Raw genomic sequence first — 25,258 nt, 5'->3', positions numbered from 1 at the left:
TGGGAGTTTGCTGCTGCGCTGGAGAAGGGAGACTACACTCCCCAGCATCTCTGGCCTGGAGTGGGCCGCACTTTTTTCCAGGCCCTGGAGCGCCTTAAAATCGTCAGGTGTCCCGCAGCGTGGGACCCTTGCTGTTCTTTCTGCCCGGGAGTTTGCTGCTGCGCTGGAGAAGGAGGACGACACTCCCTAGTATTTCTGGCCCGGAGGTGCAGCCCTTTTTTCTAGGCCCTGCAGAGCCTTAAAATCGTCACGTGTCCCGCAGCGTGGGACCCTCGCTGTTCTTTCTATCCAGGAGTTTGCTGCTGCTACGCTGGAGAAGGGAGATGACACTCCCCAGCATTCCAGGCCTGGAGGGGCCGCAATTTTTTGTCCAGGCGCAGTAGCGCTTTTAAATCGTAAGAGGTGTTCGCCAGCGTCGGACCCTTGCTGATCTTTCCCGCCTGGGAGTTTGCTACTGCTGTTTCTGCTGCGTTGGAGAAGGGAGACTACACTCCCTAGCATTTCTGGCCCGGAGAGGGACGCAATTTTGTCCAGGCCTTGGAGTACCTTAAAATCATCAGAGGTGTCCCGCAGCATGGGACCCTCGCTCTTCTTTCTGTCCAGGAGTTTTCTGCTGCTGCCCAGCATTCCTGGCCGGGAGGAGGCCGCAACATTTTGTCCAGGTCCCGGAGTGCCTTAAAATTGTCATAGGTGCCCGGCAGCGTCGGACCCTGGCTGTTCTTTCTGTCAGGGAGTGTGCTGCTGCGCTGGAGAAGGGTTACTACACTCCCCAGCATTTCTGGCTCGGAGGGGGCCGCTCTTTTTTTCAGGCTCTGGAGCGCCATAAACTCGTCATGTGTCCTGCAGTGTGGGATTGTCGCTGTTCTTTCTGCCCTGAAGTTTGCTGCTGCTCTGGAGGAGGGAGACTACACTCCCCAGCATTCCTAGCAGGGAGGATGCTGCAATGTTTTGTCCCGGCCCGGAGCAGTCTAAATTGTCAGAGGTGCCCCGCAGCATGGGGCCCTCGCTGTTCTTTCTGCATGGGAGTTTGCTGCTCCTGTTGCGCTGGAAAAGGGAGACGACACTCCCCAGCATTCCTGGCCGGGAGGGGGCTGCAACGTTTTGTCCTGGCCCCGGAGCTCTTTCAAATCGTAAGAGGTGTTCCACCGAGTGGGTACATTGCTGTTCTTTCTGCCTAGGAGTTTGCTGCTGCTGCTCTGGAGAAGGGAGACTACATTCCCCAGCATTCCTGGCCGTCAGGGGGCTGCAATGTTTTCTCCAGGCCACAGAGCGCCTCAAAATTGTAAGAGGTGTTCAGCAGAATGGGACCCTCGCTCTTCTTTCTGCCCGGGAGTTTGCTGCTGCTGCGCTGAAGAAGGGAGACTTCCCTCACCAGCATTTCTGGCCGGGAGGGGGCCGCACTTTTATTCAGGCCCTGTAGCGCCTTAAAATCGTCAGGTGTCCCGCAGCGTGGCACCCTTGCTGTTCTTTCTGCCCGGGAATTTGCTGCTGTGCTGGAGAAGGGAGACTACACTCCCTAGTATTTTTGGCCCGGAGGGGCTGCCCTTTTTTCTAGGCCCTGCAGTGCCTTAAAATCCTCACGTGTCCCGCAGCGTGGGACCCTCGCTGTTCTTTCTCCCCAGGAGTTTGCTGCTGCTGCTCTGGAGAAGGGAGACTACATTTCCCCAGCATTCCTGGCCATCAGGGGGCTGCAATGTTTTCTCCAGGCCACAGAGCGCCTCAAAATCGTAAGAGGTGTTCAGCAGAATGGGACCCTCGCTCTTCTTTCTGCCCGGGAGTTTTCTGCTGCTGCACTGGAGAAGGGAGACTGCACTTACCAGCATTCCTGGCCGGGACGAGGCTGCAACGTTTTGTCCAGGCCCGGAGCACCTCAAAATTGTCAGAGGTGCCCGCAGCATGGGACCCTCGCTGTTCTTTCTGACCTGCAGATTGCTACTGCTGTTGCAGCTGCGCTGGAGAAGGAAGACCACACTCCCCAGCATTCCTGGCTGGGAGGGGTCCGCAACATTTTGTCCTGGCCCTGGAGCGCCTCAATCGTAAGAGGTGTTCCGCAGCATGGGACCCTCGCTCTTCTTTCTGTCCAGGAGTTTTCTGCTGCTGCACTAGAGAAGGGAGACTGCACTCCCCAGCATTCCTGGCCGGGAGGAGGCTGCAATGTTTTCTCCAGGCCTCGGAGCGCTTTAAAATCGTAAGAGGTGTCCGGCAGCGTGGGAACCTTGCTGCTCTTTCTGGCCGGGAGGGGGCTGCATCGTTTTGTCCAGGCCAAGGAGCACCTTAAAATCATCAGAGGTGTTCAGCAGCATGGGACCCTCGCTCTTCTTTCTGTCCAGGAGTTTTCTGCTGCTGCCAAGCATTCCTGGCCCGGAGGGAGCCGCACATTTTGTCCAGTCCCTTTTGCACCTTAAAATCGGCAGGTGTTCCGCCGCATGGGACCCTCGCTGTTTTTTCTGCCTGGAAGTTTGCTACTGCTGTTGCTGCTGCGTTGGAGAAGGGAGACTACACTCCCCAGCATTCCTGGCCCTGAGGGGTCAGCAACATTTTGTCCTGGCCCCGGAGCGCCTTAAAATCGTCATGTGTTCGGCAGCGTGGGACCCTCGCTGTTCTTTCTGCCCAGGAGTTTGCTGCTACCCAGGGGAAGGGAGACTACACTCCCCAGGATTCCCGGCCTGGAGGGGGTGGCAACGTTTTTTTTCTGGCTCCGTAGTGCCTTAAAATCGTCAGAGGTGTCCGGCAGCATGGGACCCTGGCTGTTTTTTCTGCCCGGCAGTGTGCTGCTACTGCGCTGGCAAAGGGAGACTACATTCCACAGCATTCCAGGCCCAGAGGGGGCCACAATGTTTTGTCCAGGCCCTATAGCGCCTTAAAATCATCAGAGGGGTCCCACAGCGTGGGACCCTTGCTGTTCTTTCTGCCCGGGAGTCTGCTGCTGCTGCACTGGAGAAGGGAGACTACACTCCCTAGCATTTCTGGTCCGGAGGGGTCCGCACTTTTGTCCAGGCCCTGTAGCGCCTTAAAATCGGCAGGTGTCCCGCAGCATGGGGCCCTCGCTTTTCTTTCTGCCATGGAGATTGCTACTGCTGTTGCTGCTGTGCTGGAGAAGGAAGACTACACTGCCCAGCATTCCTGGCCAGGAGGGTTTGCAACGTTTTGGCCAGGCCCCGGAGCTCTTTTAAATCGTAGGAGGTGTTCCACAGCATGGGACCCTTGCTGTTCTTTCTGCCCGGGAGTTTGCTGCTGCGCTGGAGTAGGGAGACTACACTCCCTAGCATTTCTGGCCCAGAGGAGGCGGCAGCGTTTTGTCCAGGCCCCGGAGCGCCTTAAAATCGGCAGGTGTCCCACAGCGTGGGAACCTTGCTGTTTTCTGCCCAGGAGATGGTTCCTGCTACGCTGGGGAAGGGACACTACACTACCCAGCATTTCTGGCCTGTAGGGGTCCGCAATTTTCTCCAGGCCCTGCAGTGCCTTAAAATCGGCAGGTGTCCCGCAGCGTGGGACCCTCGCTGTTCTTTCTCCCCAGGAGTTTGCTGCTGCTGCTCTGGCGAAGGGAGACTACATTTCCCAGCATTCCTGGCAGTCAGGGGGCTGCAATGTTTTCTCCAGGCCACAGAGCGCCTCAAAATCGTAAGAGGTGTTCAGCAGAATGGGACCCTCGCTCTTCTTTCTGCCCGGGAGTTTTCTGCTGCTGCACTGGAGAAGGGAGACTACACTCCCTAGCATTTCTGGCTCAGAGGGGTCTGCAATTTTGTCCAGGCCCTGGAGCGCCTTAAAATCAGCAGGTGTCCCTCAAGCGTGGGACCCTCGCTGTTCTTTCTGACCTGCAGATTGCTACTGCTGTTGCTGCTGCGCTGAAGAAGGAATACCCCACTCCCCAGCATTCCTGGCCGGGAGGGGGCTGCAGTGTTTTGTCCAGGCCACGGAGCACCTTGAAATTGTCAGAGGTGTCCCACAGTGTGGGAACGTTGCTGTTTTCTGCCCAGGAGATGGCTGCGGCTGTTGCTTCTACGCTGGGGAAGGGAGAATACTCTCTCCAACATTCCTGGCCCTGAGGGGCCCGCAACATTTTGTCCTGGCCCCAGAGCGCCTCAAAATCGTAAAAGGTTTTCCGCAGCATGGGACCGTCGCTCTTCTTTCTGTCCAGGATTTTGCTGCTGCTGCACTGGAGAAGGGAGACTGCACTCCCCAGCATTCCTGGCCGGGAGGAGGCTGCAATGTTTTGTCCAGGCCCGCAGCACCTGGAAATTGTCAGAGGTGTCCCGCAGCATGGGGCCTTCGCTGTTCTTTCTGCCTGGGAGTTTGCTGCTGCGCTGGAGAAGGGAGATTACACTCCCCAGCTTTTCTGGCCCGGAGGGGGCCACACTTTTTTCCAGGCCCTTGAGCGCCTTAATATCATCAAAGGTGTCCCGCAGCGTGGGACCCTTGCTGTTTTTTCTGCCCAGGAGGTGGCTGCGGCTGTTGCTGCTACGCTGGGGAAGAGAGACTACACTCCCCTGCATTCCTGGCCCGGAGGGGGTGCAACTTTTTGTCCAGGCCCTGGAGCTCTTTAAAATCGTATGAAGTGTTCAGCAGCGTGGGACCTTCGCTCTTTTTTCTGCTGCTGCACTGGAGAAGGGTGACTGCACTCCCCAGCATTCCTGGCCGGGAGGAGGCTGCCACATTTTATCCAGGCCCCGGAGCACCTAAAAATTGTCAGAGGTGTTCAGCATGGGGCCCTCGTTTTTCTTGCTGCGCTGGAGAAGGGAGACTACACTCCCCAGCATTCCTGGCCCCTAAGTGGCCGCAACATTTTGTCCAGGTCCCGGAGTGCCTTAAAATTGTCATAGGTGTCCGGCAGCGTGGGAACCTTGCTGCTCTTTCTGGCCGGGAGGGGGCTGCAACGTTTTGTCCAGGCCACGGAGCGCCTTAAAATCACCAGAGGTGTCCCGTAGGGTGGGACCCTTGCTATTTTGTCTGCCCGGCAGTTTTCTGCTGCTGCACTCGAGAAGGGAGACTGCACTCCCCAACATTCCTTGCCGGGAGGATGCTGCAATGTTTTGTCCTGGCCCGGAGCTCTTTAGAATCATCTGTGTTGTCCCACAGCGTGGGAACCTTGCTGTTTTCTGCCCAGGAGATGGTTCCTACTGTTGCTGCTACGCTGGGGAAGGGACACAACACTCCGCAGCATATCTGGCCTGTAGGGGGCCGCAACGTTTAGTTAAGGCCCTGGAGTGCCTCAAAATCGTATGAGGTGTTCTGCAGCGTGGGACCCTCGCTCTTTTTTTCTGCCCAGGAGTTTTCTGCTGCTGCGCCGGAGAAGGGAGACTACACTCCCCAGCATTCCTGGCCCGGAGGTGGCCGCAACATTTTGTCCAGGCCCCGGAGTGCTTTAAAATCGTAAGAGGTGTTCCACAGCGTGGAACCCCTGCTGTTTTTTCTGCCCAGGAGTTTGCTGCTGCTGCTACCCTGGGAAAGGGAGCCTATACTCCCCAGCATTCCAGGCCTGGAGGGGGCCGCCCTTTTTTTAAAAGCCCTGGAGCGCCTTAAAATCTGCACGTGTCTCGCAGCGTGGGGCCCTCCCTGTTCTTTCTGCCCAGTAGTTTGCTGCTGCTGCGCTGGAGAAGGGTGACTACACTCCCCAGCATTCCTGGCCCGGAGGGGGCCGTACTTTTTTGCAGGCCCCGGAGCGCTTTAAAATCGTAAGAGGTGTTCCACAGCGTGGAACTCCTGCTGTTCTTTCTGCCCAGGAGTTTGCTGCTGCTGCTACCCTGGGGAAGGGAGACTACAATCCCCAGCATTTCTGGGCTGGAGGGGGCTGCAACATTTTGTCTAGGCCCCGGAGCTCTTCAGAATCATCAGAGGTGTCCCACAGTGTGGGAACCTCGCTGTTTTCTACCAAGGAGATGGCTGCTGCTATGCTGGGGAAGGGAGACTACACTTCCCAGCATTCCATGCCCGGAGGGGGTCACAATGTTTTCCCCAGTCTCCGGAGTGCTTTAAAATAGTCAGGTTTTCTGCAGCGTGAGACCCTCGCTGTTCTTTCTGCCCTGGAGGTTGCTGCTGCTGTGTCTGCTGCGCTGGCGAAGGAAGACTACACTCCCCAGCATTCCTGGCCGGGAGGGGGCTGCAACGTTTTGTCCTGGCCCCGGAGCTCTTTAAAATCGTAAGTGGTGTTCCACCGAGTGGGAACATTGCTGTTCTTTCTGCCTAGGAGTTTGCTGCTGCGCTGGAGAAGGGAGACTACACTCTCCAGCATTTCTGGCCTGTAGGGGCTGCACTTTTTTCTAGGCCTGCAGTGCCTTAAAATAGTCACGTGTCCCGCAGCGTGGGACCCACGCTGTTTTTTCTGCCCAGGAGTTTGCTGCTCTGTAGAAGGGAGACTACACTCCCCAGCGTTCCTGGCCGGCAGGTGGCTGCAACGTTTTCTCCAGGCCACGGAGCACCTCCAAATTGTCAGAGGTGTCCTGCAACATGGGACCCTCGCTGTTCTTTCTGCCTGGGAGTTTGCTGCTGCGCTGGAGAAGGGAGACTTCCCTCACCAGCATTTCTGGCCGGGAGGGGGCCGCACTTTTATCCAGGTCCTGGAGCTAATTAAAATCGTCAGGTGTCCCGCAGCGTGGCACCCTTGCTGTTCTTTCTGCCCGGGAGTTTGCTGTTGCTGCGCTGGAGAAGGGACACTACACTCCCCGGCATTCCTGGCCCCTGAGGGGCCGCAACATTTTGTCCAGGTCCCGGAGTGCCTTAAAATTGTCATAGGTGTCCGGCAGCGTGGGACCCTCGCTTTTTATTCAGCCCAGGGGTGTGCTGCCGCGACTCTGGAGAAGGGAGACTACACGCCCCAACATTTCAGGCCCGGAGGGGGCCGCACATTTATCCAGGCCCCAGGGTGCCTTAAAATCGGCACGTGTCTCGCAGCGTGGGGCCCTCCCTGTTCTTTCTGCCCAGTAGTTTGCTGCTGCTGTGCTGGAGAAGGGTGACTACACTCCCCAGCAATCCTGGCCGGCAGGGGGCTGCAACGTTTTCTCCAGGCCACGGAGCATCTCAAAATTGTCAGAGGTGTCCTGCAACATGAGACCCTCGCTGTTCTTTCTTCCCGGGAGTTTGTTGCAGCTGCGCTGGAGAAGGGAGACTTACCTCACCAGCATTTCTGGCCCGGAGGGGCTGCCCTTTTTTCTAGGCCCTGCAGTGCCTTAAAATAGTCACGTGTCCCGCAGCGTGGGACCCTCGCTGTTCTTTCTATCCAGGAGTTTGCTGCTGCTGCGCTGGAGATGGGAGACGACACTCCCCAGCATTCCTGGCCTGGAGGGGCCGCAATTTTTTGTCCAGGCGCAGTAGCGCTTTAAAATCGTAAGAGGTGTTCGCCAGCGTCGAACCCTTGCTGATCTTTCCCGCCTGGGAGTTTGCTGCTGCACTGTAGAAGGGAGATTACACTCCCCAGCTTTTTTGGCCCGGAGGGGGCCGCACTTTTTTCCAGGCCCTGGAACGCCTTAAAATCGTCACGTGTCCCGCAGCGTGGGAGTCTCGCTTTTTATTCAGCCCAGGGGTGTGCTGCTGCTACTCTGGAGAAGGGAGACTACACGTCCCAACATTTCAGGCCCAGAGGGGGTCGCACTTTTATCCAGGCCCCGAAGTGCCTTAAGATCGTCAGAGGTGTAATGCAGCGTGGGACCCTCGCTTTTCTTTCTTCCCAGGAGTGTGCTGCTATGCTGGGGAAGAGAGACTACTCTCCCCAGTATTCCTGGCCCAAAGGGGGCCACAATGTTTTGTCCGGTCCCCTGAGTGCTTTAAAATCGTCAGGTGTTCAGAAGCATGGGACGCTCGCTGTTCTTTCTGCCCGGGAGTTTGTTGCTGCTGCGCTGGAGAAGGGAGACTTCCCTCACCAGCATTTCTGGCCCGGAGGGGCTGCCCTTTTTTCTAGGCCCTGCAGTGCCTTAAAATCGTCACGTGTCCCGCAGCGTGGGAGTCTCGCTGTTCTTTCTGCACAGGAGTTTGCTGCTGCTCTGGAGAAGGGAGACTACACTCCCCAGCATTCCAGGCCTGGAGGGGGCGGCAATGTTTTGTTCTGGCTCCGTAGTGCCTTAAAATCGTCAGAGGCGTCCCGCAGCGTTGGGACCCTTGCTGTTCCTTCTGCCCGGGAGTCTGCTGCTGCGCTGGAGAAGGGAGACTTCACTCCCCAGCATCTCTGGCCCGGAGGGGGCCGCACTTTTTTCCAGGCCCTGGAGCGCCTTAAAATCGTCAGGTGTCCCACAGCGTGAGACCCTCGCTGTTCTTTCTGCCCGGGAGTTTGCTGTTGCTGCGCTGGAGAAGGGAGACTACACTCCCCAGCATTCCTGGCCCCTAAGGGGCCGCAACATTTTGTCCAGGTCCCGGAGTGCCTTAAAATTGTCATAGGTGTCCGGCAGCGTGGGACCCTCGCTTTTTATTCAGCCCAGGGGTGTGCTGCTGCTACTCTGGAGAAGGGAGACTACACGTCCCAACATTTCAGGCCCAGAGGGGGTCGCACTTTTATCCAGGCCCCGAAGTGCCTTAAGATCGTCAGAGGTGTAATGCAGCGTGGGACCCTCGCTTTTCTTTCTTCCCAGGAGTGTGCTGCTATGCCGGGGAAGAGAGACTACTCTCCCCAGTATTCCTGGCCCGAAGGGGGCCACAATGTTTTGTCCGGTCCCCTGAGTGCTTTAAAATCGTCAGGTGTTCAGAAGCATGGGACCCTCTCTGTTCTTTCTGTCCGGGAGTTTGTTGCTGCGCTGGAGAAGGGAGACTACACTCCCTAGCATTTCTGGCCCGGAGGGGTCCTCAATTTTGTCCAGGCTCTGGAGCGCCTTAAAATCGTCAGGTGTCCCCAGCGTGGGACCCTCGCTTTTCTTTCTGCCCGGGAGTCTGCTGCTGCGCTGGAGAAGTGAGACTACACTCCCCAGCATTTCTGGTCCGGAGGGGGCCGCACTTTTGGGCCCTGTAGCGCCTTAAAATCGGCAGGTGTCCCGCAGCGTGGGACCCTCGCTGTTCTTTCTCCCCAGGAGTTTGCTGCTGCTGCTCTGGAGAAGGGAGACTACTTTCACCAGCATTCCTGGCCTGGAGGGGGTGGCAACGTTTTTTTCTGGCTCGGTAGTGCCTTAAAATCGTCGGAGGTGTCCGGCAGCATGGGACCCTGGCTGTTTTTTCTGCCCGGCAGTGTGCTACTACTGCGCTGGCAAAGGGAGACTACATTCCACAGCATTCCAGGCCCAGAGGGGGCCACAATGTTTTGTCCAGGCCCTATAGCGCCTTAAAATAATCAGTGGGACCCTTGCTGTTCTTTCTGCCCGGGAGTCTTCTGCTGCTGCACTGGAGAAGGGAGACTACACTCCCTAGCATTTCTGGTCCGGAGGGGTCCGCACTTTTGTCCAGGCCCTGAAGCGCCTTAAAATCGGCAGGTGTCCCGCAGCATGGGGCCCTCGCTTTTCTTTCTGCCATGGAGATTGCTGCTGCTGTGCTGGAGAAGGAAGACTACACTCCCCAGCATTCCTGGCCAGGAGGGTTTGCAACGTTTTGTCCAGGCCCCGGAGCTCTTTTAAATCGTAGGAGGTGTTCCACAGCGTGGGACCCTTGCTGTTCTTTCTGCCCGGGAGTTTGCTGCTGCGCTGGAGTAGGGAGACTACACTCCCCAGCATGTCTGGCCCGGAGGGGGCTGCAATGTTTTGTTCAGGCCCCAGAGCACCTCGGTCGTAAAAGGTGTTCCGCAGCATGGGACCCTCGCTGTTTTTTCTGCCTGGAAGTTTGCTACTGCTGTTGCTGCTGCGTTGGAGAAGGGAGACTACACTCCCCAGCATTCCTGGCCCTGAGGGGTCAGCAACATTTTGTCCTGGCCCCGGAGCGCCTTAAAATCATCACGTGTTCCGCAGCGTGGGACCCTCGCTGTTCTTTCTGCCCAGAAGTTTGCTGCTGCTGCTACCCAGGGGAAGGGAGACTACACTCCCCAGGATTCCCGGCCTGGAGGGGGTGGCAACGTTTTTTTCTGGCTCCGTAGTGCCTTAAAATAGTCAGAGGTGTCCGGCAGCATGGGACCCTGGCTGTTTTTTCTGCCCGGCAGTGTGCTACTACTGCGCTGGCAAAGGGAGACTACATTCCACAGCATTCCAGGCCCAGAGTGGGCCACAATGTTTTGTCCAGGCCCTATAGCGCCTTAAAATCATCAGAGGGGTCCCACAGCGTGGGACCCTTGCTGTTCTTTCTGCCCGGGAGTCTGCTGCTGCTGCACTGGAGAAGGGAGACTACACTCCCTAGCATTTCTGGTCCGGAGGGTTCCGCACTTTTGTCCAGGCCCTGTAGCGCCTTAAAATCGGCAGGTGTCCCGCAGCATGGGGCCCTCGCTTTTCTTTCTGCCATGGAGATTGCTGCTGCTGTGCTGGAGAAGGAAGACTACACTCCCTAGCATTTCGGGCCCGGAGGAGGCGGCAGCGTTTTGTCCAGGCCCCGGAGCACCTTAAAATTGTCAGAGGTGTCCCACAGCGTGGGAACCTTGCTGTTTTCTGCCCAGGAGATGGTTCCTGCTGTTGCTGCTACGCTGGGGAAGGGACACTACACTCCCCAGCATTTCTGGCCTGTAGGGGTCCGCAATTTTCTCCAGGCCCTGGAGTGCCTTAAAATCGGCAGGTGTCCCTCCAGCGTGGGACCCTCGCTGTTCTTTCTGACCTGCAGATTGCTACTGCTGTTGCTGCTGCGCTGGAGAAGGAATACCCCACTCCCCAGCATTCCTGGCCGGGAGGGGGCTGCAATGTTTTGTCCAGGCCACGGAGCACCTTGAAATTGTCAGAGGTGTCCCACAGTGTGGGAACCTTGCTGTTTTCTGCCCAGGAGATGGCTGTGGCTGTTGCTGCTACGCAGGGGAAGGGAGAATACTCTCTCCAACATTCCTGGCCCTGAGGGGGCCGTAACGTTTTGTCCTGGCCCCGGAGCGCCTTTAAATCATCAAAGGTGTCCCGCAGCGTGGGACCCTCGCTGTTCTTTCTGCCTGCTGCTACCCTGGGGAAGGGAGACTGCACTCCCTAGCATTCCTGGCCGGGAGGAGGCTGCAATGTTTTGTCCAGGCCCGCAGCACCTGAAAATTGTCAGGTGTCCCGCAGCATGGGGCCTTCGCTGTTCTTTCTGCCTGGGAGTTTGCTGCTGCGCTGGAGAAGGGAGACTACACTCCCTAGTATTTCTGGCCCGGAGGGAGCCGCAACTGTTTGTCCAGGCCCCGGAGCGCTTTAAAATCGTTAGAGTTGTTCGCCAGCGTCAGACCCTTTCTGTTTTTTCTGCCCGGGAGTGTGCTACTGCTGCGCTGTAGAAGGGAGATTACACTCCCCAGCTTTTCTGGCCCGGAGGGGGCCACACTTTTTTCCAGGCCCTTGAGCGCCTTAAAATCATCAAAGGTGTCCCGCAGCGTGGGACCCTTGCTGTTTTTTCTGCCCAGGAGATGGCTGCGGCTGTTGCTGCTACGCTGGGGAAGGGAGACTACACTCCCCAGCATTCCTGGCCGGGAGGAGGCTGCCACATTTTATCCAGGCCCCGGAGCACCTAAAAATTGTCAGAGGTGTTCTTCAGCATGGGGCCCTCATTTTTCTTGCTGCGCTGGAGAAGGGAGACTACACTCCCCAGCATTCCTGGCCCCTAAGTGGCCGCAACATTTTGTCCAGGTCCCGGAGTGCCTTAAAATTGTCATAGGTGTCCGGCAGCGTGGGAACCTTGCTGCTCTTTCTGGCCGGGAGGGGGCTGCAACGTTTTGTCCAGGCCACGGAGCGCCTTAAAATCATCAGAGGTGTCCCGTAGGGTGGGACCCTTGCAGTTTTTTCTGCCTGGAAGTTTGTTACTGCTGTTGCTGCTGCGTTGGAGAAGAGCGACTACACTCCCTAGCATTTCTGGCCCGGAGGGGGCCGCTCTTTTTTTCATGCACTGGAGCGCCTTAAACTCGTCATGTGCCCTGCAGTGTGGGACTGTCGCTGTTCTTTCTGCCCTGAAGTTTGCTGCTGCTCTGGAGAAGGGCGACTACACTCCCCAGCATTCCTGGCCGGGATGGGGATGCAACGTTTTCTCCAGGCCTTATTGTCAGAGGTGTCCTGCAACATGGTACCCTCTCTGTTCTTTCTGCCCGGGAGTTTGCTTCTGCACTGGAGAAGGGTGGACACTCCTCAGCATTCCTGGCCCGGAGGGGGCTGCAATGTTTAGTTCAGGCCCCGGAGCGCCTCAAAATCGTAAGAGGTGTTCCGCAGCATGGGACCCTTGCTTTTTTTTCTGCCCGGCAGTTTTCTGCTGCTGCACTCGAGAAGGGAGACTGCACTCCCCAACATTCCTTGCCGGGAGGATGCTGCAATGTTTTGTCCCGGCCTGGAGCTCTTTAGAATCATCTGTGTTGTCCCACAGCGTGGGAACCTTGCTGTATTCTGCCCAGGAGATGGTTCCTGCTGTTGCTGCTACGCTGGGGAAGGGACACAACACTCCCCAGCATTTCTGGCCTGTAGGGGGCCGCAACGTTTTGTTAAGGCCCTGGAGCGCCTCAAAATCGTATGAGGTGTTCTGCAGCGTGGGACCCTCGCTCTTTTTTTCTGTCCAGGAGTTTTCTGCTGCTGCGCCGGAGAAGGGAGACTACACTCCCCAGCATTCCTGGCCCGGAGGTGGCCGCAACGTTTTGTCCAGGCCCCTGAGCGCTTTAAAATCGTAAGAGGTGTTCCACAGCGTGGAACCCCTGCTGTTTTTTCTGCCCAGGAGTTTGCTGCTGCTGCTACCCTGGGAAAGGGAGCCTATACTCCCCAGCATTCCAGGCCTGGAGGGGGCCGCACTTTTTTCCAAGACCTGGAGCGCCTTAAAATCTGCACGTGTCTCGCAGCGTGGGGCCCTCCCTGTTCTTTCTGCCCAGTAGTTTGCTGCTGCGCTGGAGAGTGACTACACTCCCCAGCATTCATGGCCCATAGGGGGCCGTACTTTTTTGCAGGCCCCGGAGCGCTTTAAAATCGTAAGAGGTGTTCCACAGCGTGGAACTCCTGCTGTTCTTTCTGCCCAGGAGTTTGCTGCTGCTGCTGCTACCCTGGGGAAGGGAGACTACAATCCCCAGCATTTCTGGGCTGGAGGAGGGCTGCAACATTTTGTCTAGGCCCCGGAGCTCTTCAGAATCATCAGAGGTGTCCCACAGTGTGGGAACCTCGCTGTTTTCTACCAAGGAGATGGCTGCTGCTATGCTGGGGAAGGGAGACTACACTTCCCAGCATTCCAGGCCCGGAGGGGGTCACAATGTTTTCCCCAGTATCCGGAGTGCTTTAAAATAGTCAGGTGTTCTGCAGCGTGAGACCCTCGCTGTTCTTTCTGCCCTGGAGGTTGCTGCTGCTGTGTCTGCTGCGCTGGCGAAGGAAGACTACACTCCCCAGCATTCCTGGCGGAGAGGGGGCTGCAACGTTTTGTCCTGGCCCCGGAGCTCTTTAAAATCGTAAGAGGTGTTCCACCGAGTGGGAACATTGCTGTTCTTTCTGCCTAGGAGTTTGCTGCTGCTGCGCTGGAGAAGGGAGACTAACCTCACCAGCATTTCTGGCCGGGAGGGGGCCGCACTTTTATCCAGGTCCTGGAGCGCCTTAAAATCGTCAGGTGTTCCGCAGCGTGGGACCCTCGCTGTTCTTTCTGCCCAGGAGTTTACTGCTGCTGCTACCCAGGGGAAGGGAGACTACACTCCCCAGCATTCCCGGCCTGGAGGAGGTGGCAAAATTTTTTTCTGGCTCCGTAGTGCCTTAAAATCGTCATAGGTGTCCGGCAGCATGGGACCCTGGCTGTTTTTTCTGCCCGGCAGTGTGCTGCTACTGCGCTGGCAAAGGGAGACTACATTCCACAGCATTCCAGGCCCAGAGGGGGCCACAATGTTTTGTCCAGGCCCTATAGCGCCTTAAAATCGTCAGAGGTGTCCGGCAGCGTGGGACCCTCGCTGTTCTTTCTGCCTGGGAGTTTTCTGCTGGTGCGCTGGCGAAGGGAGACTACACTCCACAGCATTCCAGGCCCGGAGGGGGCCGCACTTTTTTTCCAAGCCCTGGAGTGCCTTAAAATCTGCACGTGTCTCGCAGCGTGGGGCCCTCCCTGTTCTTTCTGCCCAGTAGCTTTCTGCTGCTGCTCTGTAGAAGGGAGACTCTACACTCCAGCATTTCTGGCCTGTAGGGGCTGCCCTTTTTTCTAGGCCCTGCAGTGCCTTAAAATAGTCACGTGTCCCGCAGCCTGGGACCCACGCTGTTCTTTCTGCCCCGGAGTTTGCTGCTGCTGCTCTGTAGAAGGGAGACTACACTCCCCAGCATTCCTGGCCGGGAGGGGGCTGCAACGTTTTCTCCAGGCCACAGAGCGCCTCAAAATCGGCAGGTGGCCCGCAGCGTGGGACCCTCGCTCTTCTTTCTGCCCGGGAGTTTTCTGCTGCTGCGCTGGAGAAGGGAGACCGCACTCCCCAGCATGTCTGGCCCGGAGGGGGCTGCAATATTTTGTTCAGGCCCCAGAGCACCTCAGTCGTAAGAGGTGTTCCGCAGCATGGGACCCTCACCCTTCTTTCTGTCTGGGAGTTTGCTGCTGCGCTGGAGAAGGGAGACTACACTCCCCAGCATCTCTGGCCTGGAGTGGGCCGCACTTTTTTCCAGGCCCTGGAGCGCCTTAAAATCGTCAGGTGTCCCGCAGCGTGGGACCCTTGCTGTTCTTTCTGCCCGGGAGTTTGCTGCTGCGCTGGAGAAGGAGGACGACACTCCCTAGTATTTCTGGCCCGGAGGTGCAGCCCTTTTTTCTAGGCCCTGCAGAGCCTTAAAATCGTCACGTGTCCCGCAGCGTGGGACCCTCGCTGTTCTTTCTATCCAGGAGTTTGCTGCTGCTACGCTGGAGAAGGGAGATGACACTCCCCAGCATTCCAGGCCTGGAGGGGCCGCAATTTTTTGTCCAGGCGCAGTAGCGCTTTTAAATCGTAAGAGGTGTTCGCCAGCGTCGGACCCTTGCTGATCTTTCCCGCCTGGGAGTTTGCTACTGCTGTTTCTGCTGCGTTGGAGAAGGGAGACTACACTCCCTAGCATTTCTGGCCCGGAGAGGGACGCAATTTTGTCCAGGCCTTGGAGTACCTTAAAATCATCAGAGGTGTCCCGCAGCATGGGACCCTCGCTCTTCTTTCTGTCCAGGAGTTTTCTGCTGCTGCCCAGCATTCCTGGCCGGGAGGAGGCCGCAACATTTTGTCCAGGTCCCGGAGTGCCTTAAAATTGTCATAGGTGCCCGGCAGCGTCGGACCCTGGCTGTTCTTTCTGTCAGGGAGTGTGCTGCTGCGCTGGAGAAGGGTTACTACACTCCCCAGCATTTCTGGCTCGGAGGGGGCCGCTCTTTTTTTCAGGCTCTGGAGCGCCATAAACTCGTCATGTGTCCTGCAGTGTGGGATTGTCGCTGTTCTTTCTGCCCTGAAGTTTGCTGCTGCTCTGGAGGAGGGAGACTACACTCCCCAGCATTCCTAGCAGGGAGGATGCTGCAATGTTTTGTCCCGGCCCGGAGCAGTCTAAATTATCAGAGGTGCCCTGCAGCATGGGGCCCTCGCTGTTCTTTCTGCATGGGAGTTTGCTGCTCCTGTTGCGCTGGAAAAGGGAGACGACACTCCCCAGCATTCCTGGCCGGGAGGGGGCTGCAACGTTTTGTCCTGGCCCCGGAGCTCTTTCAAATCGTAAGAGGTGTTCCACCGAGTGGGTACATTGCTGTTCTTTCTGCCTAGGAGTTTGCTGCTGCTGCTCTGGAGAAGGGAGACTACATTCCCCAGCATTCCTGGCCGTCAGGGGGCTGCAATGTTTTCTCCAGGCCACAGAGCGCCTCAAAATTGTAAGAGGTGTTCAGCAGAATGGGACCCTCGCTCTTCTTTCTGCCCGGGAGTTTGCTGCTGCTGCGCTGAAGAAGGGAGACTTCCCTCACCAGCATTTCTGGCCGGGAGGGGGCCGCACTTTTATCCAGGCCCTGGAGCGCCTTAAAATCGTCAGGTGTCCCGCAGCGTGGCACCCTTGCTGTTCTTTCTGCCCGGGAATTTGCTGCTGTGCTGGAGAAGGGAGACTACACTCCCTAGTATTTTTGGCCCGGAGGGGCTGCCCTTTTTTCTAGGCCCTGCAGTGCCTTAAAATCCTCACGTGTCCCGCAGCGTGGGACCCTCGCTGTTCTTTCTCCCCAGGAGTTTGCTGCTGCTGCTCTGGAGAAGGGAGACTACATTCCCCAGCATTCCTGGCCGTCAGGGGGCTGCAATGTTTTCTCCAGGCCACAGAGCGCCTCAAAATTGTAAGAGGTGTTCAGCAGAATGGGACCCTCGCTCTTCTTTCTGCCCGGGAGTTTGCTGCTGCTGCGCTGAAGAAGGGAGACTTCCCTCACCAGCATTTCTGGCCGGGAGGGGGCCGCACTTTTATCCAGGCCCTGGAGCGCCTTAAAATCGTCAGGTGTCCCGCAGCGTGGCACCCTTGCTGTTCTTTCTGCCCGGGAATTTGCTGCTGTGCTGGAGAAGGGAGACTACACTCCCTAGTATTTTTGGCCCGGAGGGGCTGCCCTTTTTTCTAGGCCCTGCAGTGCCTTAAAATCCTCACGTGTCCCGCAGCGTGGGACCCTCGCTGTTCTTTCTCCCCAGGAGTTTGCTGCTGCTGCTCTGGAGAAGGGAGACTACATTTCCCCAGCATTCCTGGCCATCAGGGGGCTGCAATGTTTTCTCCAGGCCACAGAGCGCCTCAAAATCGTAAGAGGTGTTCAGCAGAATGGGACCCTCGCTCTTCTTTCTGCCCGGGAGTTTTCTGCTGCTGCACTGGAGAAGGGAGACTGCACTTACCAGCATTCCTGGCCGGGACGAGGCTGCAACGTTTTGTCCAGGCCCGGAGCACCTCAAAATTGTCAGAGGTGCCCGCAGCATGGGACCCTCGCTGTTCTTTCTGACCTGCAGATTGCTACTGCTGTTGCAGCTGCGCTGGAGAAGGAAGACCACACTCCCCAGCATTCCTGGCTGGGAGGGGTCCGCAACATTTTGTCCTGGCCCTGGAGCGCCTCAATCGTAAGAGGTGTTCCGCAGCATGGGACCCTCGCTCTTCTTTCTGTCCAGGAGTTTTCTGCTGCTGCACTAGAGAAGGGAGACTGCACTCCCCAGCATTCCTGGCCGGGAGGAGGCTGCAATGTTTTCTCCAGGCCTCGGAGCGCTTTAAAATCGTAAGAGGTGTCCGGCAGCGTGGGAACCTTGCTGCTCTTTCTGGCCGGGAGGGGGCTGCATCGTTTTGTCCAGGCCAAGGAGCACCTTAAAATCATCAGAGGTGTTCAGCAGCATGGGACCCTCGCTCTTCTTTCTGTCCAGGAGTTTTCTGCTGCTGCCCAGCATTCCTGGCCCGGAGGGAGCCGCACATTTTGTCCAGTCCCTTTTGCACCTTAAAATCGGCAGGTGTTCCGCCGCATGGGACCCTCGCTGTTTTTTCTGCCTGGAAGTTTGCTACTGCTGTTGCTGCTGCGTTGGAGAAGGGAGACTACACTCCCCAGCATTCCTGGCCCTGAGGGGTCAGCAACATTTTGTCCTGGCCCCGGAGCGCCTTAAAATCGTCATGTGTTCGGCAGCGTGGGACCCTCGCTGTTCTTTCTGCCCAGGAGTTTGCTGCTACCCAGGGGAAGGGAGACTACACTCCCCAGCATTCCCGGCCTGGAGGAGGTGGCAACATTTTTTTTCTGGCTCCGTAGTGCCTTAAAATCGTCCTAGGTGTCCGGCAGCATGGGACCCTGGCTGTTTTTTCTGCCCGGCAGTGTGCTGCTACTGCGCTGGCAAAGGGAGACTACATTCCAGGCCCAGAGGGGGCCACAATGTTTTGTCCAGGCCCTATAGCGCCTTAAAATCATCAGAGGGGTCCCACAGCGTGGGACCCTTGCTGTTCTTTCTGCCCGGGAGTCTGCTGCTGCTGCACTGGAGAAGGGAGACTACACTCCCTAGCATTTCTGGTCCGGAGGGGTCCGCACTTTTGTCCAGGCCCTGTAGCGCCTTAAAATCGGCAGGTGTCCCGCAGCATGGGGCCCTCGCTTTTCTTTCTGCCATGGAGATTGCTACTGCTGTTGCTGCTGTGCTGGAGAAGGAAGACTACACTGCCCAGCATTCCTGGCCAGGAGGGTTTGCAACGTTTTGGCCAGGCCCCGGAGCTCTTTTAAATCGTAGGAGGTGTTCCACAGCATGGGACCCTTGCTGTTCTTTCTGCCCGGGAGTTTGCTGCTGCGCTGGAGTAGGGAGACTACACTCCCCAGCATTCCTGGCCCGGAGGGGGCCGTACTTTTTTGCAGGCCCCGGAGCGCTTTAAAATCTTAAGAGGTGTTCCACAGCGTGGAACTCCTGCTGTTCTTTCTGCCCAGGAGTTTGCTGCTGCTGCTACCCTGGGGAAGGGAGACTACAATCCCCAGCATTTCTGGGCTGGAGGGGGCTGCAACATTTTGTCTAGGCCCCGGAGCTCTTCAGAATCATCAGAGGTGTCCCACAGTGTGGGAACCTCGCTGTTTTCTACCAAGGAGATGGCTGCTGCTATGCTGGGGAAGGGAGACTACACTTCCCAGCATTCCATGCCCGGAGGGGGTCACAATGTTTTCCCCAGTATCCGGAGTGCTTTAAAATAGTCGGGTTTTCTGCAGCGTGAGACCCTCGCTGTTCTTTCTGCCCTGGAGGTTGCTGCTGCTGTGTCTGCTGCGCTGGCGAAGGAAGACTACACTCCCCAGCATTCCTGGCCGGGAGGGGGCTGCAACGTTTTGTCCTGGCCCCGGAGCTCTTTAAAATCGTAAGTGGTGTTCCACCGAGTGGGAACATTGCTGTTCTTTCTGCCTAGGAGTTTGCTGCTGCGCTGGAGAAGGGAGACTACACTCTCCAGCATTTCTGGCCTGTAGGGGCTGCACTTTTTTCTAGGCCTGCAGTGCCTTAAAATAGTCACGTGTCCCGCAGCGTGGGACCCACGCTGTTTTTTCTGCCCAGGAGTTTACTGCTCTGTAGAAGGGAGACTACACTCCCCAGCGTTCCTGGCCGGCAGGGGGCTGCAACGTTTTCTCCAGGCCACGGAGCACCTCCAAATTGTCAGAGGTGTCCTGCAACATGGGACCCTCGCTGTTCTTTCTGCCTGGGAGTTTGCTGCTGCGCTGGAGAAGGGAGACTTCCCTCACCAGCATTTCTGGCCGGGAGGGGGCCGCACTTTTATCCAGGTCCTGGAGCTAATTAAAATCATCAGGTGTCCCGCAGCGTGGCACCCTTGCTGTTCTTCCTGCCCGGGAGTTTGCTGTTGCTGCGCTGGAGAAGGGACACTACACTCCCCGGCATTCCTGGCCCCTGAGGGGCCGCAACATTTTGTCCAGGTCCCGGAGTGCCTTAAAATTGTCATAGGTGTCCGGCAGCGTGGGACCCTCGCTTTTTATTCAGCCCAGGGGTGTGCTGCCGCTACTCTGGAGAAGGGAGACTACACGCCCCAACAGTTCAGGCCCGGAGGGGGCCGCACATTTATCCAGGCCCCAGGGTGCCTTAAAATCGGCACGTGTCTCGCAGCGTGGGGCCCTCCCTGTTCTTTCTGCCCAGTAGTTTGCTGCTGCTGTGCTGGAGAAGGGTGACTACACTCCCCAGCAATCCTGGCCGGCAGGGGGCTGCAACGTTTTCTCCAGGCCACGGAGCATCTCAAAATTGTCAGAGGTGTCCTGCAACATGAGACCCTCGCTGTTCTTTCTTCCCGGGAGTTTGTTGCAGCTGCGCTGGAGAAGGGAGACTTACCTCACCAGCATTTCTGGCCCGGAGGGGCTGCCCTTTTTTCTAGGCCCTGCAGTGCCTTAAAATAGTCACGTGTCCCGCAGCGTGGGACCCTCGCTGTTCTTTCTATCCAGGAGTTTGTTGCTGCTGCGCTGGAGATGGGAGACGACACTCCCCAGCATTCCTGGCCTGGAGGGGCCGCAATTTTTTGTCCAGGCGCAGTAGCGCTTTAAAATCGTAAGAGGTGTTCGCCAGCGTCGGACCCTTGCTGATCTTTCCCGCCTGGGAGTTTGCTGCTGCACTGTAGAAGGGAGATTACACTCCCCAGCTTTTTTGGCCCGGAGGGGGCCGCACTTTTTTCCAGGCCCTGGAACGCCTTAAAATCGTCACGTGTCCCGCAGCGTGGGAGTCTCGCTTTTTATTCAGCCCAGGGGTGTGCTGCTGCTACTCTGGAGAAGGGAGACTACACGTCCCAACATTTCAGGCCCAGAGGGGGTCGCACTTTTATCCAGGCCCCGAAGTGCCTTAAGATCGTCAGAGGTGTAATGCAGCGTGGGACCCTCGCTTTTCTTTCTTCCCAGGAGTGTGCTGCTATGCTGGGGAAGAGAGACTACTCTCCCCAGTATTCCTGGCCCAAAGGGGGCCACAATGTTTTGTCCGGTCCCCTGAGTGCTTTAAAATCGTCAGGTGTTCAGAAGCATGGGACGCTCGCTGTTCTTTCTGCCCGGGAGTTTGTTGCTGCTGCGCTGGAGAAGGGAGACTACACTCCCCAGCATTCCAGGCCTGGAGGGGGCGGCAATGTTTTGTTCTGGCTCCGTAGTGCCTTAAAATCGTCAGAGGTGTCCGGCAGCATGGGACCCTTGCTGTTCTTTCTGCCCGGGAGTCTTCTGCTGCTGCACTGGAGAAGGGAGACTACACTCCCTAGCATTTCTGGTCCGGAGGGGTCCGCACTTTTGTCCAGGCCCTGAAGCGCCTTAAAATCGGCAGGTGTCCCGCAGCATGGGGCCCTCGCTTTTCTTTCTGCCATGGAGATTGCTGCTGCTGTGCTGGAGAAGGAAGACTACACTCCCCAGCATTCCTGGCCAGGAGGGTTTGCAACGTTTTGTCCAGGCCCCGGAGCTCTTTTAAATCGTAGGAGGTGTTCCACAGCGTGGGACCCTTGCTGTTCTTTCTGCCCGGGAGTTTGCTGCTGCGCTGGAGTAGGGAGACTACACTCCCCAGCATGTCTGGCCCGGAGGGGGCTGCAATGTTTTGTTCAGGCCCCAGAGCACCTCAGTCGTAAAAGGTGTTCCGCAGCATGGGACCCTCGCTGTTTTTTCTGCCTGGAAGTTTGCTACTGCTGTTGCTGCTGCGTTGGAGAAGGGAGACTACACTCCCCAGCATTCCTGGCCCTGAGGGGTCAGCAACATTTTGTCCTGGCCCCGGAGCGCCTTAAAATCGTCATGTGTTCGGCAGCGTGGGACCCTCGCTGTTCTTTCTGCCCAGCAGTTTGCTGCTACCCAGGGGAAGGGAGACTACACTCCCCAGGATTCCCGGCCTGGAGGGGGTGGCAACGTTTTTTTTCTGGCTCCGTAGTGCCTTAAAATCGTCAGAGGTGTCCGGCAGCATGGGACCCTGGCTGTTTTTTCTGCCCGGCAGTGTGCTACTACTGCGCTGGCAAAGGGAGACTACATTCCACAGCATTCCAGGCCCAGAGTGGGCCACAATGTTTTGTCCAGGCCCTATAGCGCCTTAAAATCATCAGAGGGGTCCCACAGCGTGGGACCCTTGCTGTTCTTTCTGCCCGGGAGTCTGCTGCTGCTGCACTGGAGAAGGGAGACTACACTCCCTAGCATTTCTGGTCCGGAGGGTTCCGCACTTTTGTCCAGGCCCTGTAGCGCCTTAAAATCGGCAGGTGTCCCGCAGCATGGGGCCCTCGCTTTTCTTTCTGCCATGGAGATTGCTGCTGCTGTGCTGGAGAAGGAAGACTACACTCCCTAGCATTTCGGGCCCGGAGGAGGCGGCAGCGTTTTGTCCAGGCCCCGGAGCACCTTAAAATTGTCAGAGGTGTCCCACAGCGTGGGAACCTTGCTGTTTTCTGCCCAGGAGATGGTTCCTGCTGTTGCTGCTACGCTGGGGAAGGGACACTACACTCCCCAGCATTTCTGGCCTGTAGGGGTCCGCAATTTTCTCCAGGCCCTGGAGTGCCTTAAAATCGGCAACTACATGCGTTACATCGATGACATTTTCTTAATTTGGACTGGTACACAGCGATCACTTGACGATTTTATCTGTTGGCTCAATGGAAGATCAAATGATATCAAATACAGTTGTATCTCGTCAAACGATTCAATCACTTTTCTGGACGTCAAGGTAGTTGCTTCTGATGGAGAGCTCGAAACCACACTTTTCAGAAAAGATACAGATCGAAATAAGGCCCTTCATTTCACGAGCAATCATCCTCGCAGCCTAAGACAAAATCTACCCTATGGTCAGTTCTTGCGAATTCGCAGGAACTGTACCAAAAAAGAAGAATATTTCATGCATGCAAACAAGTTGAGAGACCGCCTCCTAGAGAGGGGATATCCAAAGAAATTAATCAAACATTCTTTAAAAAGAGCTTGGTGGACACCAAGAGAGACATTGCTGGAGCAAAGGATTAAGAAGAAGGGAGACAGATCGGTCTGTGTGACAACATTTTGCCCTAACAGCCACCAACTCCGCAAACTCATCTTGGGAAATTGGCATTTAATCAAGGACCTCCACGAGGATTTTTCGAGACCCCCGATGTTTGCGTTCAAAAAGGAGAAAAGTGTAGCGAACTACATAGTACGTGCTGCCTTACCGAAAGAAGAACAACGCACATTGAGGAGTATGCTCAACCTACCACCAGTTTTGGGGCACCACAAATGTGGAACATGCATAAACTGTGACCAGACCATAGAGGGCGATGTTTTTTCATTCAACACCACGCATTGGAAACATAACACATTCAGCAATTGCAAAACAAAGAATGTCGTTTATGCAATAGTCTGTCCGTGTCCCAAACTGTACATTGGGAAGACAACGCAGGAGGTGCGACAACGCATTACGCAGCATAAATCGCGGATCAGACGTCGAGTTGAGAATGCCCCTTTAGTCCATCATTGGGTATCTCATTCACACAGTGAGACAGATCTGAGATGGACAGTTTTGTCCAAAATTGAAAGAGATCCACGTGGGGGTGATCTTGAAGCCCAATTAAGCCGTCGCGAGGCATTATTAATTATGAAATACAACACGGCTATCAATGGCCTGAATGAAGTCGCTGAGATCTTCAGACCAATTGGATAATGAAAAAAGACATTTGTCCTCTGTCGCTGTCCCTACATCTTGGGCCTGCCTGGGTCTGCTGCTTCCATTGATATACGATCATAATTGATGGAGAATTCCGATCACTCGTTTTGGGGATGTTCGCCCCGAATCTTTTGTGCGTAGCAAAGGTATTGCTCTTAATATACAGACACAACTGTAAAGAAGAAGGTTTAAGCTCATCACCCGGAAGCCACTCATTTTTATCATCAGCATTCCAAATTCAAAACATTGTTTCCCATTATTCCAGCCACGTTTTGATTATACACACCTGCGGGTTCGTCAAGCACAAAACTACATGTCCCAGGAAGCTTTGCGCTTCTTAGAGTGCTAATGAAAGCTACTGGCAACCATTACCCACAAGGCTCTGTGCTTCCTCACTCGTGGATTGACAAAGTTTTGGACGGATGGAAAATGCTCTCCCGGTAAGCCTTTAGGGAAACGGGGATTAGTCATTCCTAGGAGACAGGAGCGCTGAGACGTCAGAGCGTTTTGGTTACTTACTTAGTTCGTTTCGTTCGCCTTTTCAGATTCCGGCGCGGGAAAAGCATCTGGAAGTAGACCGCAAGACTTATTCAAGTAAGTTCTTGACTGAACACAGCTGACTTTGGCCCAGTTTTTCAAATGCGCATGTGTACAATCGTTCAGAGTGGCTAAAGAAACGATAATAGCAAACGATACTCATCTCGACCTCTCCCCCTCTCCCTTTAGATACATAAGGATTCAATTATTGGTAGCCGGATAAAAGGATACGTTCCCTTCTTGCAGTAAGTTGAGCAAATATCTCTTACCTTTGTCTACAGTCCGTTGTGTGTCATGTGTCATGTGTTATTTGTGTAGTCCTAGTTAGTGAAGTCAATTTTAATCTAGTTGGTTTTGGTACTGTTTTGGTTTAGGTCCCTCTGGATTGGAAACGATTTGCATCCACTTCAGGCAGATAGATTTTCACGCTTTAAGGTTGGTTTTGCTAAGCCCTGTGTAGTGCTCTGTAGCTTTTCTAAGTCGAAATTCACATTCTAAATCTTTGTCATTGTTCATTGCAGAAATTGGTTGGTCCTGAGGAGAACCCTTAAATTCTGGGGTTCGAAACGCGTCGACCAGTTCTCATTCTCCTTGTGTTGCACCGCTTTCAAAAAAATTTTCTCTTTTTTGTGAAGTCTATAAAACAATTGGTCATATTTATTGTGGACAATATAATAATGAAATGTTTTCTGAACATTCAAACTGAGTTGTTTTTGATGTTACAAGGGAAAGAAGGTCACCACAAGGATTTTGTTTTTGAATGTTTGTTGTGTATGCATGAGTATAATGGCCATGAGTGTTTGATGATGTTTGTACATACTTTTTATTTTTTGTTTCCAGGGGATTATTAATTGTTGGTGATTATAATATATGTTTTGTAAAAAAATGTTTGTAGATAAGACCTTAGCGCAACAAAAGAAATTTCTTTGCGCAAAATTATGCTTTGAAATATGAAATAAATTCAAATCATTTCCATTAAATAATAAGGAAATTCATAAAGCCCTCCTTTTGAGTTTCATTTCTTTCCAGGAGTCAGTAAAGTATTGTGTTGAAGATTCTCAGCTTGGACTACTTGCTTTGTTTTCTTTTAAAATCGGCAGGTGTCCCTCCAGCGTGGGACCCTCGCTGTTCTTTCTGACCTGCAGATTGCTACTGCTGTTGCTGCTGCGCTGGAGAAGGAATACCCCACTCCCCAGCATTCCTGGCGGGGAGGGGGCTGCAATGTTTTGTCCAGGCCACGGAGCACCTTGAAATTGTCAGAGGTGTCCCACAGTGTGGGAACCTTGCTGTTTTCTGCCCAGGAGATGGCTGTGGCTGTTGCTGCTACGCAGGGGAAGGGAGAATACTCTCCAACATTCCTGGCCCTGAGGGGGCCGTAACGTTTTGTCCTGGCCCCGGAGCGCCTTTAAATCATCAAAGGTGTCCCGCAGCGTGGGACCCTCGCTGTTCTTTCTGCCTGCTGCTACCCTGGGGAAGGGAGACTGCACTCCCTAGCATTCCTGGCCGGGAGGAGGCTGCAATGTTTTGTCCAGGCCCGCAGCACCTGAAAATTGTCAGGTGTCCCGCAGCATGGGGCCTTCGCTGTTCTTTCTGCCTGGGAGTTTGCTGCTGCGCTGGAGAAGGGAGACTACACTCCCTAGTATTTCTGGCCCGGAGGGAGCCGCAACTGTTTGTCCAGGCCCCGGAGCGCTTTAAAATCGTAAGAGTTGTTCGCCAACGTCAGACCCTTTCTGTTTT

The sequence above is a fragment of the Triturus cristatus genome, chromosome 2_1 (genome assembly GCF_964204655.1).
Source record: "Triturus cristatus chromosome 2_1, aTriCri1.1, whole genome shotgun sequence".
Lineage (NCBI taxonomy): Eukaryota > Metazoa > Chordata > Amphibia > Caudata > Salamandridae > Triturus > Triturus cristatus.
Note: the sequence above shows the minus strand (reverse complement) of the source record.